Source organism: Chiloscyllium plagiosum, unplaced genomic scaffold, assembly GCF_037043375.1.
Source record: "Chiloscyllium plagiosum isolate Xiang-an unplaced genomic scaffold, Cpla_swu_hap1 HiC_scaffold_2, whole genome shotgun sequence".
Classification (NCBI taxonomy): domain Eukaryota; kingdom Metazoa; phylum Chordata; class Chondrichthyes; order Orectolobiformes; family Hemiscylliidae; genus Chiloscyllium; species Chiloscyllium plagiosum.
Genome location: NW_028270140.1, coordinates 103,790,241 through 103,807,763, shown reverse-complemented (window position 1 = coordinate 103,807,763; position 17,523 = coordinate 103,790,241). Strand labels below are relative to the sequence as shown.

Sequence of the window (17,523 nt, the reverse complement as noted above, 5' to 3'; positions counted from 1 at the left end):
AACTTCTAGACTTCAATTGTAGCATCATCACAAGTATTAGGCTAAATGTTTGAGAAGAGTGACAGCTTACTGTGCCAATTTGGATTGTCAAAAACAATAACTCATAGTGAATTGCTCATAAGCTTAAATATGTTAATGTAACTTCTGCATGATCACTGTTAGTTTGCTATCAGTTATTTTTCTAAATTCAGATCTACTGAAAGAAAATGATTTGGAGATACCGGTGTTGGACTGGGGTGTAGAAAGTTAAAAATCACACAACACCAGGTTATAGTCCAACAGGTTTATTTGGTAGCACTAGCTTTTAGAACGCTGCTCCTTCAACAGGTGGTTGTGGAGTATAAGATTGTAAGACACAGAATGTATACCAAAAGTTTACAATGTGATGTAACTGAAATTATATATTGAAAAATACCTGGATTGTTTGTTGAGTCTCTCATCTTTCAGAATGACCATGTTTGTTTCAGTTCTTTCATATGTAAATCACAAAACGTTTTTTAAAAGTTATATTCTCAAGTGAACTTTAACAATTGGTGTCATGTCGGCCCAGATAATGCATTGAAGGTGTCAGCTGCTCTATGTGAGACTGTCTGTGCCGCAATGGTCAGACTGATTCTAATCTAAAATACGGATTTACAGAATCTTACATTGATTAATGCAGTTTCTGAACAAAGTAAAATGTAATTCTGCAAGTACATATTCACTCCTCATTTATATGTGTATGTGTGCATGTGGGTGGCTGCATGTGTGCGTGTGTGTGTGTGGGTGGGGTGGGGGGTGTTATCACTGTCTGTGAGAGAGTGTGTGTATGTGTGTGAGTGTGAGTGTAAGGGGGTATAAGTATGTGAGAGGGTGTGTGTGGGAGTGTATGTGTGAGCGTATGAGACAGGGTCTACGTGAGTGTATGTTGGCAGGAGTGTGTGTGTGTGCGTCTGGATGAAGAACTGGTTGTCAAAGGTGAAGATGTTGTGATTGAGGATAAAGCGGATGAGTGTGTAGGAGTATCTGTGTGTGTGTCTGTCTGTGTGTGTGTATAGCGTAATGGAGTCATCTGTAGTGTGAAATGAGGTTCAGGCCATCCACATGGGAACTGAACTTGGCTATCAGCCTCTGCCTGGTCACTTTTCGTTGTTGCCAGTCCTGAAGTCCGCCTTGGAAGATGGTCACCCGAATGTCCGAGGCTTGACATGTATGCTCAAACCGTCAGGAAATATATAAATGCCAGATTCATCAGCTGCACCCACAAGGAAGAGCAGAACATCACCCGTTCACAACACAACGCCATCCAGGCTCTCAAAACCAATCACAACATTGTCATCAAACTAGCAGATAAAGGAGGAGCCATCGTCATTCTGAACTAAACAGACTACTGGAAGGAATTGTATCGACAACTGAACAACCAGCACTACAGGCAACTACCAGCTGATCCGACCAAACAGCACACCCATGAACTAAACACATTGATCAGGACTTTTGGATCCAGTTCTTCAGAGTTCCCTATGTGTCCTCATCCCATGTACTTCTCACGTAGGCGACTTCTACTGCCTTCCGAAGATACACAAAGCCAACACACCGGGACCTACCATCGTGTCAGGCAATGGGATTCTGTGTGAGAACATCTCTGGTTATGTCAAAGGCATCTTGAAACCCATTGTACAGAAAAGCCCCAGCTTCTGTCGCGACACTACAGATTTCTTACAGAAATTCGGCACCCGTGGACCAGTCAAACAGATAACATTCCTCATCACAATGGATATTTCAGCACTCTACACCAGCATCCCCCACAATGACAGCATCATAGCAACAGCCTCAGTCCTCAACACCAACAACTGCCAATCTCTGAGCACCGTCCTACAACTCATCCGCTTTATCCTCGATCACAACATCTTCACCTTTGACAACCAGTTCTTCATCCAGACACACTGAACAGCTATGGAGACCAAATTTGCACCCCAATATGCCAATATTTTCAGGCACAGGTTCGAACAAGACTTATTCTCTACGCAGGACCTCCAACTAATACTATATACCAGGTACATTGATGACATTTTCTTTTTCTGGACCCATGGTGAGGAGTCAAGGAAACAACTTACAGTGATATCAACGAGTTTTATCCCACCATCAAACTCACCACGGACTACTCTCTACCACCTGTCTCATTCTTGGACACATGCATCTCCATCAAGGATGAACACCTCAGCACCACAGGCTACCGCAAACCCACGGATAACCTCACGATGCTTCACTTCTCCATCTTCCACCTAAAACATATTAAAACAGCCATCACCTATGGACAAGTCCTATGTATACACAGGATCTGTTCAGATGAGGAGGAACTCCTCAGGAGACAGATACGAGCTACAACTGACAGAGTACCCTTCGGTGTCCAGTATTTCCCAGGAGCTGAAAAACTACACCATGTTCTTCGCAGCCTGCAACACATTATCAATGAGGATGAGCACCTTGCCAAGACTTTCCCCACACCTCCAATTCTTGCCTTTAAACAACCACCAAACCTCAAACAGATACTTTTTTGTTGCAAACTGCCCCGCTTTCAGGACAATACCATATAACCATGTCACATTAGATGCTGCAAGGCGTGTTAGAATGTCGACACGGATACCACCATTACACATGGGGACATCTCCCGCCATGTACGTGGCAGGTACTCATGTGACTCAGCCAACATTGTCTATCTCATACGCTGCCGGCAAGGATGCCTGAGGCATGGTACATTCGCGAGACCAAGCAGAGGCTATGGCAACAGATGAATGGACACCGTACAACAATCAACAGATAGAATGTTCCCTCCCTGTCAGACAACACTTCAGCAGTCTGGGAAATTTGACCTTGGACCTTTGGGTGACCGTCCTTCAAGGCAGACTTTGGGACAGGAAACAACGAAAATGACCAAGCAGAGGCTGATAGCCAAGTTCGGTACGCATGAGGATGGCCTCAACCAGGACCTTTGATTCATGTTACACTACAGGTGACTCCACTGCACTATACACACACATAGACAGATGCACACACACACATTCCTACAGAGACACACACTCACGTAGACCCTCTCTCATACGCTCCCACACACACCTTTTCACATACTTATAACCCCTTACACACACACACACACACACACACACACACACACACACACACACACACACACACACACACACACACACACACACACACACACACACACACATATAACTGAGGGGTGAATTTGTACTTGCAGAATTACATTTTAATTTGTTCAACAACTGCACTAATCCATGTAAGATTCTGTAAATCCATATTTTAGATTAGAATCAGTCTGACCATTGTGGCACAGACAGTCTCACACAGGGCAGCTCACACTTTCCTTCATTACCTGGGCAGACATGACGCCAATTGAGAATGTAACTTTTAAAAAATGTTTTGTGATTTACATATGGAAGAACTGAAACCAACATGGTCATTCTGAAAGATGAGAGACTTAACAAACAATCCAGGTATTTTTCAATATATAATTTCAATTACATCACACTTTAAACTTTTGCTATAAACTCTGTGTCTTACAATCTTATATTCCACAACCACCAGATGAAGGAGCAGTGCTATGAAAGCTAGTACGTCCAAATAAACCTGTTGGACTATAACCTGGTGTTGTGTGATTTTTTTTTATATAGATATTTTTATTAGAAATTTAACATTTTTACAAGTTTACAAAAATAAACAAAACTCTCAGATATAAACATTGATATACAATTAGCTCAAATATACAATAGCCAAAATTTAACAAAAAAAACACAACATAAAAAAAAAACCGAAAAAAAGAAAAAAAAATAAACAAAACTCAACTATCTACTAATCTAACCTACAACCAACCAGAGTGTATATTTAAGTCTCTTACATGCTCGGGATGTGTTAGCATCAGATATAATAAAACCCGTATTCGTGCGGGATTCCTCCCCCGAGGGGCCCCGGACCAGCCAGGTTTGTAATCTCAATTAAATAAAAGCCCTTGTTAGGATAGCCGAAATATCTGTATTTATGTAATTCAAAAAGGGCTGCCATATTTTATAAAATAATTCGGTCTTTCGGTGCACCATATTTGTAAGGAAGTCAAGGGGAATACATTTCATAATTAGTCTGTGCCAATTTGAAAGTCCAGGGGGGCCCTCAGCCGCCCAGTTCACCAAAATATTTTTCCTTGCACAGAAAGAAAGAATAGAAAATAGTCTCTTCCGGTACGTGTCCAGGGAGGGAAAGTTCGAAAAGCCCAAGAGGAGCGATACAGGGTCCACTTTAATTTCCGTTCCTAAAATTTCTGTCAGGGTACTTGCTACTTTAATTCAATATCTACGGATCTTATGACAGGTCCATAAGCAATGTACAAGAGTGCCCACCTCTATTTTGCATTTAGGACACATTGGAGATGCTCCTGCCTTAAATTTTGCCAATCGAACCGGTGCTGGATAGCCTGAGTTCTGTTACAAATAGTAATTCTTCTAGCATTTTCCCAAATATCATTCCACGTTTCTGTGGAGATTTCTAGTCCCAGATCCTGATCCCATGTTTTAAGCAGATTATCCATATCTCCCGATACTTCATCATGTAGTAAATGATAAATAGTACTGACGGAAGGTACCCCCACTGGTCGTAGGACACTACATTCTCTATCGGATTTATAAAGACTATCTAATAACGTAGTCTTCTTCTGTATATAATCTCGAATTTGGAAGTATCGAAAGAGGTCTCCATTGGGTAATCCGAATTTCTGACGCAGCTGTTCGAAAGACATCAGGACCCCTTCTTTAAATAGATCCCCTAGACATGAGATACCCCTGGATCTCCAGAGTTTAAAAGTGGCATCTGTTAACCCCGGTTGGAATCCCCATGCTCCCACTATCGGTGCATAGGGAGATGTTTTATGTAAATTGCCCCCATTTTGCCGCATTATATTCCAAGCCTTGATTGTATTTAGTATTATAGGGTTTTTACAGTGATCTGTAATGATTTTCCTCTTGTCTGAGAATAAAAGGTTAATAAGTGGGTATTTTACTTGAGAAGCCTCGATGTCAAACCAGATTGATTGTGGATCAGACCAGACCCAATCAGCTATGTAACTTAATAGGGAACTTAACTGATATTTCCTAAAGTCTGGGAAGTCCAATCCACCCCTTGCCTGTGGAAGCTGTAGCTTCTTCAGCTTAAGGAGGGGCCGCCTATGATTCCAGATAAAGGAACCCAGCCAGCCATATAATTTACATAAAGCTGTCCTCGGCAGCATCACCGGAAGCATTCTCATAGGATATAGGAGACGGGGCAGGACATTCATTTTGATTAGTGCTATTCTACCCAACCAGGAAATTGGTAGGTCCCCCCATCGCTGGAGGTCCTGCCTTATCCTTTCCAATAAATACACAAAATTAGCCTTATACAACTGACCAAATACTGGAGTAATAAAAATGCCTAAATATAAGAAACCCTCCAGGGACCAGCGAAAGGGAAAAAGGGATCCGTCCGCTAAGTGGGGTATCATAGCAAGGCCGCCCATTGGCATAGCCTCCGATTTTGAAAAATTAATTTTATAGCCTGAGAATGCACTAAATGTATTAATAACTTGGATTAAGCGAGGTATGGACATCAAAGGGTTACTGAGGAATAGAAGAACATCGTCTGCATAAATGGTAATTTTATGTTTACCTGTACCAATCTTTGGGGCCACTATATTAGGATCAGCTCGTATAGCTTCTGCTAGTGGTTCAATTATTAGCGTGAATAACAATGGCGAGAGGGGACATCCCTGACGGCAGCCCCTACCCACACTGAAGCTATCCGAACCTAATCCATTGGTAACCACAACTGCTTTGGGATCACTATACAATGTTGAGACCCATTTGGTAAACACCTGTCCAACGCCAAACCTCTCCAATGTGTAAAACAAATATGAACATTCGACCCTATCAAATGCCTTTTCCTCGTCTAATGAAACCACTACTCCTGGTATCTTTCCCTGATGACAAGCTTGAATCATATTCAGAGCCCTTCTCACATTATTGGATGATCTACGGCCCTTAATAAACCCCGTCTGATCCTCCTTTATAATATGTGGCAGTATCCTTTCTAGTCTCAGTGCTAACGTTTTAGAGAGGATTTTAAAATCTACATTTAGCAAGGATATTGGTCTGTATGATGTACAATCTTCTGGGTCCTTTCCTTTTTTAAGGATAAGAGAGATATTTGCCTCTTTCAGCGAAGGCGGGAGACAGCCCTGACTATATGCATAGTTGTACATGTCCATAAGTGGACCAGCCAGTATTTCTGTAAATTCTTTATAGAATTCAGCTTGAAAACCATCTGGGCCCGGCGCCTTACCATTTTGAAGTTGCCTAATTGCATCAACTATTTCTTGGGGTGTAAGAGGAGCATTTAGGACCGATACTTGTTCCGGAGTTAGGCCTGGAAAAGTCAAATTTTTAAAAAATGACTGCATCCTCTTCGTCCTATCTTCACAATCCTGTGATTTATATAACTCAGAATAAAATTCTCTGAAGATCGCATTAATCTTTTTGTGATCATGAGTCAAAATACCCGTACTTAGTCTGAGGGGCCTTTTTTTCTTTGCAAGAAATGCTAAGTATCTACCTGGTTTGTCGTCATATTCATATAACCTTTGCTTTGCAAATAATATTTCCCTCTTAGCCCTTTGAGTAAGCGTAGTGTTTCGAGCTGTCCTAAGAGCTGTAATCCTTTGCAATTTAATAATAGAAGGTCTATCAGTGTATGCTGTTTCAGCCACTTTTAAGCGGGCTTCAAGCAGACGCTGTTGTTCTCCCTTTAATTTCTTCTGGGTCGCTGAGTAGGCGATGATCAAGCCTCGCGTGTAAGCTTTGATGGTCTCCCACATCATTGACGGGTTGCTAACTGTACCTGAATTAATTTCTAAAAAAGTTTTAAATTCCTGAGAGAAGTACTTTACAAATTTACTATCTTTCATTAGGAAGGGGTCCATACGCCAATGCCGAGGGGATGTCCCATTGTTCCTCGCCTTAGTTTCCATATATACAGCAGCGTGGTCAGAAATTGCTATACTACCTATTTTACAGGATGATATGGAATTTAAAAAAATTGAGGGGGCAAAAAACATATCAATTCTGGTATGACATTTATGTGGATTAGAGTAGAAAGAAAAATCTCTACCCTGTGGATGAAGACATCTCCATACATCTATTAATCCTAATTCTTTGTTCAGATCCATCAATTGTCTAGATCTGGGAGGTACTCCTGCAGTACTCTTGGGAATCCTATCTATTTCTGGATCCATAATACAATTAAAGTCTCCCCCTATAATTATATGACGGGCATCAAAAGCCAGCAATTTTGAAAAGGCTTCCGTTATAAATTTAAAGTGGTGTGCCGGGGGGGCAGTACAAATTTAAAATCCCATATTCCTCTCCATTTATGAGGGCTTTAATCAAGATATATCGTCCAGATTCGTCTTTTATCTGCTTTAGGATTTTGAAGGGGAAATTCTTCCGAACAAGAATAACAACTTCCCTGCTTTTTGAGCTAAAAGAAGAAAAAAATGCCTGATCAAATCCGCCCTGTTGTAATTTCAAGTGTTCTTTATCTGACAGGTGTGTCTCCTGTAGGAGAGCTATATCAACTCTTTCCTTCTTAAGATTTGATAATATTTTCTTCCTTTTGACTGGCGAATTACTCTCCTTGACATTCCAGGTGCACCACTTAACCGACTGATCAACCATAATCCTCTGGGCCAATCCGAGACCCCTCGGGAGGGGGAACCCTATCCAGAACATCCCGAGCGTAGAACATGTAAAATTTACATAAATAAAGCCTCTTTAATACACCCACAACAATACAGTAAAAAACTATTTCTAAATAAAAAAAAATAAAACGTATCTAAGTGGAGACTTTCCCCCTTGTTCCCAGGGGGCGTCACTTCCTCTCCAAAAGTCCATCATATCCTCTCCCAACCAATGCCCCACCCTTGACCCAGGCACTCCTCAATAAAATGAGGAGAATTCAAATATAATACAAAGCTAGAGTTAACAGTGAGCACCCTACCCCCACCCATACCAACACCTGGGTATATTTGGTAATGTTAATACCATATATAAACATATAACTATAAAATTACCACCTCAACAAATAATAATTAAATATAATAATACAAAATAACAAGGGGAAAACAACCCCGCTCCTAGAGACAGAGGTAAAATTGAATAAGGTAACCACCTCCCCCCACCAACATTAACCAAACCCCCCAGCTTTTATATATATATATATATATATATACACACACACATATACATACATCCCTCATATATACATAAAATAATAACAGAAAACAACCCCAAGGCGGGGGAGAAAATCAAATCCCTCTCCCCACCCTCCATGATAATATTAAACAGTAAGGTAAGAGAAAAGAGAAAAAAAAAGGGGGGGGATATAAACCAAAGCAGGGGGGAAAGGCAGACCAACATCCATTATGTCTTACAGTTTATCTAAGAGAGTCCAAGAATTCTTTAGCCTTTTCTGGTGATCCAAAGTTATATACGGATCCTTCATGGTTAAAGCGTAACGTCGCTGGGTAGCGTAAGGAGTATTGAATATTTAAGTCCCTTAAACGCTTCTTCGCCTCGTTGAATGCCTTCCTCTTTCGAACCAGAGCCGGGGAAAAGTCCTGAAATAGCATGATCTTGGATCCTTTGTAGATCATGGCTTGGGGGTCTTTTCCAAGATTTCTGGAGGTTTCTAGGAGTATCTGCCTCTCCTTGTAGCTCTGCAGCCGGAACAGGACCGGGCGTGGGCGCTGGTTCGAGCCGGGCCCACGTATTGCGACCCGGTAGGCCCATTCCACCCTTACCTGGCCTGATCCAGCTTGCAGACTTAAAAGCCGTGGCAGCCACTGCTCCAGGAACGCTGTAAGCTGGCCTTCCTCTTCCCGTTCGGGAAGGCCCAGCAAACGAATATTTTTTCGACGACCTCGATTATCGAGGTCGTCAATATGATTTTCCAAGGTTCGGACTCGCTGCTCGAGAGTCCGGACCTGATCCACGGCCGATTGAGCGGTATTTTCGGAGGTCGCGGCCTTTAGCTCCGCTCCTCCGACTCGGCGTTCAATTTCTCGAATCTCTCAGTCGTGCTTCTGCAGCACGGCCGAGAGCGAGTCCCAACGATTTCTGGATTCTGCAGTAAAGGCATCGATCTTCGAGTCAAGCTTGGAAAGCATTTCTGCAAGGCTTGTTACTGTTGGTAAGTCCCCCGGGGCGGCTGTGGATGCCTCTGCTGCAGCTGGAGAGGGTGGGGAAGGGGTTCCTGCTGCTGAGAGCTGCGGGCTCCCTTCCCTTTAGTCATTTTGACTGAGGATTAAATTGTTTAAATATAATATTACACAACTAATTAAACTACACAACTATTATAAATGATTTGGTGAGCGTGGTAGGGGGTGGGTGACCCACGTACCCAAGTCTTGGGAGGAGCACTATAGACTCAGTCTTGCTGGGTCGCCGCCATCTTGGATCCCCCGTTGTGTGATTTTTAATGAAAGTAAGTGGCCCTTCTGGCCAAAGACATAAGATTAATGCAAATGGCAGCAATGGTTCCAGCTGGGAATTGTAACTAGCTCCCTAAAGAAAAGGAGCCATAAGCTCAGAGGAAGTTGAGTCCAGAACTGAAAGATGTTTGAAGACATTTCTGATGAATGAAAGGTCTTGGAATACAGTGAGCAGGCAAATAACTTGGAATGATTTCCGAAAAAAAGTATGTTTGCTGTGTGCAATGAATTCTTACTGTTCCTAAGATAGGAAAATAGATGATTTTAGACTGATTATCCAAATGTGAACAATGGAAAGGAGTGTCATATGCCAGTTGTACATTCCTGAACATTGTGGATGCTCTGTTGTGTTTGGCATTGATTAATTTCACTGTTGTTTTTATGCCCATGACATACACAGTTGGCGGGTGAGATGTCTTGCCAGTAATGCACATTTATAAAGTTGGCAATTGATGCCAAATTCAATTCTAAATAAATTGTTTGTTTTCTGAGTATGAGAAAAACACAACAATCTTGATTTATTCCTGGATGTGTCAGTCAGTTTGGATTCAGGAAGAGGACAGATGAAGGTGCCTGAAGTGACTGAATTTCTATTTATATCTTCCACTGCAAACACCTCTATATAACCTCTCTGACTTTGTGTTATCATTCTTGCAGCACTTCATTTAGAAGGATCTGTTGATGAGTGTTTGCAATGCAGAAGATGTCCCTATGCAAAATTGAAGTCAATGCATGGCGGCATAAGGCAACTTGGGTGATACAAGGAAGATTATACCAAAGGGAGAAATCTTCATTCACTCCACAGATCTTTTGTGAATTTGCTCATGAGCTTAAAAAAATGACGTGTCTAAGAGAATGTTTATTTGGAATTTCCCTTGGTAGTGTATTCATTTTGGTTGTGATAAGTAAACTGAAGACCTGATTTTCTGGCTTTCATTGAAACTGATGATTGGAGCTGGGTCTGATGTCCTGATTGCTTTCCCCTCACTTTCTGGATGGTCTTTCCGAAGGACTTTAGGAATAAACTCACAATTCACCCCATCTGATGCTTTTCTGGCAGATTTACTTGAGTGCTGGTGTTACTGAAGCTTTCGACCAAGCATGCAGGGAACATTTGGATTCAAGAAATGAGATGATGGTGCCTGCCCTTGACATCAAGGCAACATTTGATTGAATATGGCATCAAACAATGCAAGCAAATTAGTGGTCAATGGAAATCAGGGCAAAACACTCCAATCGTTACAGTCATATCTAGCACAAAGGAAGAACGTTTGAGCCTTGGAGGGTCATCATCTTAGTCACAGGACAGCACTGCAGGAGCTCTCATGGATTAGAAACCTTTTATTAACATGCACCTATGGGACCAGGAGTCTGTTGGTTGATCAAATATTCTGGATAATCAAGAGGTATGCATAACTGAAGTAAACACCGCTGAAGCAAAGCTTCAAGTCATCAACATCCCTCAAAAGATCCATGAAGAAACATCAAGACACCTCCTAAAATCATTGTTAAAAACGAATAGTAAGTAATAGAAGCGTAATAGGAGTATACACATTGTTGTTACACTTTCTTGATGAAGGGCAGTTGCCCAAAACAATGATTTTCCTGCTCCTCAGATGCTGCCTGACCTGCTGTGCTTTTCCAGCACCACACCCTCGACTCTAATCTCCAGCATCTGCAGTCCTCACTTTCACCTAGATTTGTTTTCACAGTCAACTCTTTATTAATTACTTAGGTTCTTGATTAATTGTGTTCAAATTTTAAATACATGTAAAGAAATAGAAAATACAATTTGACAGTGACCCCTCAGTGCCTCTGCACTCAGCGAGGGAAACGTCAAGCTGGTCAGAGATGAAACCAATCACACCCTCCCCACTCCATCCCACAGCCAAATGCAAATTGAGTGTAGCATCAAAAGTATCTTGCAAGTAGCTTACTCAGTCAGTTATGAACAGTGCACTGTGCATTGTGACTCCCCATCCAGCCCAGTGGTGCGACCATCTTTCCTCTACGACAGAGAATGCCCTCAAATACTGCTGCTTGGCATGGCTGAAGCTGCCGTTTCCTTTACCTCCTTGTCATCCAGACAGCAACCTGCTAATATGGCTGCTTGGTCCTTAGCCTCATTGGTTTTCTCAGTCAGTACCTCCTTCTCCTGCTGCTCAATTGAGTCTTCCTCCTCCACTGCTTCTGTGGTGTCGGTGATGCTGGCCATGCTTGCATATTTGGCTTTTTCCAGCAGGTTTGGTGTTCCAATTTACAGCAAATACCTTCTGGTTTTAATCTTACAAACGAAACTCCTTCACTGAAATAACGTATTTCTTAACAGTTCCAAACTATTTCCTATCTTCACGAGAATCTGTATTATCCATCCAGCTTCAAACAAGGCTTCTGAAAACCTGAATCCAAAAGGGCTTTCCACGCTATGAGTGCTTCTCCTAAGTCAAAAAAAAATCCAGAACCTTCTATCTCAAACCTAATGATTACATTGTTTATTTTGTTCCCTCATAAATAAACTTTCCTGATGTAAACAAATTCACACCCTTTCAAGAAATCTATCTCTCCCACTATTTTCTCTAAATAAACCGTGGCTTGAAAAAGCCTTATAAGTTAACCATTAAATCCCTTCATGTACATAGACCAAGATCCACATGTCACAAGATCAAAATCCAAATGTTAAAAGAAAGATATTAAAGGATACAAAAATCACACACCTTACATCACAATATCCCAACACTCAGTTGTTACCATCAAGCCATGGGATCTAACCTTTCTTTATTCATTCATGGAAAGTGGGCATCAATGACTGGTCCAGCATTTATTGCTCATCCTTAATTGCTCTTGAGTAGGTAGTGGTGAGCTGCCTTCTTGAAATATTGCAATTTGTTTGATTTAGGTAGACTAAATCAAATGTTAGAGAAGGAATGCCAGGATTTTGACTTTGTAACACTGAAAGAATAAACCTACAAGGTAGGAGGTGTGCGGCTTAGAGGGGAACTTGTTCAGTTCCACTCAAATTCTTCATATAATGAAGCATACTGTGCCTGTATTCAGAAAGACTTGGAGAACATTCAATCTTGAGCTGTTATGTGGCAAAAAACATTTCTATTGCAGAAGTGCCAGGCAATGACTATCTCAACAAGAGCGATTCTAATCAATTACTTTGACATTCAAGAGCATTGCAGTCTTTGAATTCTCTCAGTATTAACATCCAGGTTTCATTATTGACCAGAAATGTAACTGCACTAGCCATGCAAATACTGAGGTTCGCAGCGATGGTCACAGTTTGCCTATTTTGCGACAAGTGGATCACTTGCTGACTTTCTGAAGCCTTAACACCATCAACATCAACATGGAAAAGTAGCCGGCTTTGTTGTAAACCCACTTTAGACATTCATTTTGTTGGGGTGTAAGTTCCATAATGTGGTCAGGTGACCCATGACTTCCAGGATTGTCACAGAAATATTGACATATTTTTCGTGAGCATGGATAAAAACTCAAAATGCGTAAGCCACGTTTAGACCTAGGTGGACTGTCCAATTTGTAAACTGTAAAGCGGAAACAAACAATATTCATGGAGCGAGGTTTTGGACAATAAATTTCTTGTCCAAACCATGTAGGCCTAGAACTGCTATCAGATACTAATGGCCATATTGTTTCAGAACGAATCTTTGTTTATACCTCCAGTTAAACTGCTTTAGAGTCATAGAGTCATAGAGATATACAGCATGGAAACAGATGCTTCGGTCCAACCCGTCCATGCTGACCAGATATCCCAACCCAATCTAGTCCCACCTGCCAGCACCTGGCCCATATCCCTCCAAACCCTTCCTATTCATATACCCATCCAAATACCTCTTAAATGTTGCAATTGTACCAGCCTCCACCATATCCGTTGGCAGCTCATTCCATACACGTACTACCCTCTGCGTAAAAAAGTTGCCCCTTAGGTCTCTTTTATGTCTTTCCCCTCTCACCCTAAACCTATGCCCTCTAGTTCTGGACTCCCCGACCCCAGGGAAAAGACTTTGTCTATTTATCCTATCCAAGCCCCTCATAATTTTGTAAACCTCTATAAGGTCACCCCTCAGCCTCCGACGCTCCAGGGAAAACAGCCCCAACCTGTTCAGTCTCTCCCTGTAGCTCAGATCCTCCAACCCTGGCAACATCTTTGTAAATCTTTTCTGAACCCTTTCAAGTTTCACAACATCTTTCCGATAGGAAGGAGACCAGAATTGCACGCAATATTCCAACAGTGGCCTAACCAATATCCTGTACAGCCGCAACATGACCTCCCAATTCCTGTACTCAAAACTCTGACCAATAAAGGAAAACATACCAAACGCCTTCTTCACTATCCTATCTACCTGCGACTCCACTTTCAAGGAGCTATGAATCGGCACTCCAAGGTCTCTTTGTTCAGCAACACTCCCTAGGACCTTACCATTAAGTGTATAAGTCCTGCTAAAATTTGCTTTCCCAAAATGCAGTACCTCGCATTTATCTGAATTAAACTCCACCTGCCACTTCTCAGCCCATTGGCCCAACTGGTCCAGATCCTGTTGTAATCTGAGGTAACCCTCTTCGCTATCCACTACATCTCCAATTTTGGTGTCATTTGCAAACTTACTAACTGTACCTCTTATGCTCGCATCCAAATCATTTATGTAAATGACAAAAAGTAAAGGGCCCAGCACCGATCCTTGTGGCACTCCACTGGTCACAGGCCTCCAGTCTGAAAAAAACCCTCCACTACCACCCTCTGTCTTCTATCTTTGAGCCAGTTCTGTATCCAAATAGCTAGTTCTCCCTGTATTCCATGAGATCTAACCTTGTTAATCAGTCTCCCATGGGGAACCTTGTCGAACGCCTTACTGAAGTCCATATAGATCACATCTACTGCTCTGCCCTCATCAATCTTCTTTGTTACTTCTTCAAAAAACTCAATCAAGTTTGTGAGACATGATTTCCCACGCACAAAGCCATTTTGACTATCCCGAATCAGTCCTTGCCTTTCCAAATACATGTACATCCTGTCCCTCAGGATTCCCTCCAACAACTTGCCCACCACTGAGGTCAGGCTCACCGGTCTATAGTTCCCTGGCTTGTCTTTACCGCACTTCTTAAACAATGGCACCACGTTTGCCAACCTCCAGTCTTCCGGCACCTCACCTGTGACTATCGATGATACAAATATCTCTAGCTTCCCACAGAGTTCTCGGGTACACCTGATCAGGTCCTGGGGATTTATCCACCTTTAACCATTTCAAGACATCCAGCACTTCCTCCTCTGTAATATAGACATTTTGCAAGATGTCACCATCTATTTCCCTACAGTCTATATCTTCCATATCCTTTTCCATAGTAAATACTGATACAAAATATTCATTTAATATTTCCCCATTTTCTGTGGCTCCACACAAACGCCGCCTTGCTGATCTTTGAGGGGCCCTATTCTCTCCCTCGTTACCCTTTTGTCCTTAATATATTTGTAAAAACCCTTTGGATTCTCCTTAATTCTATTTGCCAAAGCTATCTCATGTCCCTGTTTTGCCCTCCTGATTTCCCTCTTAAGTATACTCCTACTTTCTTTATACTCTTCTAAGGATTCACTCGATCTATCCTGTCTATACCTGACATATGCTTCCTTCTTTTTCTTAACCAAACCCTCAATTTCTTTAGTCATCCAGCATTCCCTCTACCTACTAGCCTTCCCTTTCACCCTGACAGGAATATACTTTCTCTGGATTCTTGTTATCTCATTTCTGAAGGCTTCCCATTTTCCAGCCGTCCCTTTACCTGCGAATTTCTGCCTCTAATCAGCTTGCCTAATACCGTCAAATTTGGCCTTTCTCCAATTTAGAACTTCAACTTTTAGATCTGGTCTATCCTTTTCCATCACTATTTCAAAACGAATAGAACTATAGTCACTGGCCCCAAAGTGCTCCCCCACTGACACCTCAGTCACCTGCCCTGCCTTATTTCCCAAGAGTAGGTCTAGTTTTGCACCTTCTCTAGTAGGTACATCCACATACTGAATCAGAAAATTGTTTTGTACACACTTAAGAAATTCCTCTCCATCTAAACCTTTAACACTATGGCAGTCCCAGTCTATGTTTGGAAAGTTAAAATCCCCTACCATAACTACCCTATTATTCTTACAGATAGCTGAGATCTCCTTGCAAGTTTGTTTCTCAATTTCCCTCTGACTATTGGGGGGTCTATAATAAAATCCCAATAATGTCATCATCCCTTTCTTATTTCTCAGTTCCACCCAAATAACTTCTCTGGATGTATTTCCGGGAATATCTTCCCTCAGCACAGCTGTAATGCTATCCCTTATCAAAAATGCCACTCCCCCTTTGTTAGACGAATGCCATGCACACTTAGTAGCATCTAGCTCAGCAGGAGACTAGAGATGTAGTGCAACAAGCATTTGACATCTGAAGGTTTAAAACCATGTTCTGCAACTTTCAAATATGAAAAGTAGTCACCTCATTGGATCTTTCTGTCCTCATATGCTAGTCTTGGACACAGGTCAGAATTTTCAAGAAAGGTGTGAAGAGGGGATGAAAGGGCAACCTGGAGCCCCAGCTGCTCTGCCTTTGCACCTTCTTCAATGACATCTCCAGATGACACCTTCAACTGGCAGCTGAGCTGCACAGTATCTCCAACGTGTTGTATTTAATGGCGAGCATCATTATACTGATAGACCTGATGATCAGAGCCAGCCCTACACGTGAAGGGAAGCCCAAAATGTCTACTGCAGATCTTGAAACATCAGCCAACTCTCAAAGACCGAGGAACAGCCTGACCCACCCTTAATGAATGAGTATTACTAGGCCTTCCAGATAGCCAGTTCAAATACAGGGATGGGGACCTATTGATAGGGTGTAGTGAATCCAAGGAAGCGTGTGTCTGAAGTAGATAGTGTAGATTTGTAACTGTTTACTTAGAGATTTAAGACTGTTTACTGAAGAGTCCTGTGAAAAGATTGATAGAGTTCCATAGGGTTTAATCAAAGTACTAAAATAGATAATTTTATCTGAGATAAAATAGATAATCTTATTGTTTTTTTCTTGATAAAGCATTCAATAAAATTGTACTGGGTTTCTTCTGACTTTTGTTCCCTTTGCCTTACCGTGTATGGTGCCTGAATTGAAAAGGGTTACTGAAAACTGGTCAAGGTTAGTAAGTTACATTTATCAGCCTTTCATTTTACAACAATAGCCAATAATTATCCTCCAGTATCATGTTCATCTGGTTATTACTCACATAAAAGGCCTCACATTAAGTAGTAAATGGCTATTTGATTACAAGGGATACAGCAGCCATGCTGTATGTACCTTCAGCAGGAGCATGCATTTTGATTGGATTTTCCTCTCAGAGATGAATACTTGGATAAACTATAGCATTCCTTTCACCACACCAGCTCAGGTTAGCTAATTTGGCCCAAACAGGAGATCATACCAAAAACCTTGAATCAATGTCACTCAGGAGACCATATCCTTCACAAAGTTAAAAATCACACAACACCAGGTTATAGTCCAACAGGTTTAATTGGAAGCACACTAGCTTTCTGAGCATCGCTCCTTCATCAGATGATAGTGGAGGGCTCAATCCTAACAGAATTTATTGCAAAAATGTAACTGAAATTATACATTGAAAAATTGATTGCCTGTTAAACCTTTCATCTATTAGAATACAGTGATAGTTTCACTTCTTTCATGTGTAAATCACAAAACCTTTCTTTAAAAAACTGCATTCTTGGGTTAGCTGTTAACAATGGTGATAGCTAGACAATATGTTGAAGGTGTTGGCCCCCTGTGTTCTCTGTCTATGTCTAGATTGATTCTAATCTAAAAAGTGAGATAACGGAGTTTTACATAAATTCATGCAGTTTTTGAGCTCAGAGTTCTACATGAATGCATGCAGTTTTTGAGCAAAGTACAATG

At 41.6% G+C, this 17,523-nt stretch overlaps 1 protein-coding gene across 2 annotated transcripts in view; it reads right to left on the bottom strand.

Annotated features, from left to right (window-relative positions):
- Positions 1 to 17,523, bottom strand: part of arb2a (ARB2 cotranscriptional regulator A) — a 570,831-nt gene that overhangs the window by 8,502 nt on the left and 544,806 nt on the right. The window lies entirely within an intron of this gene.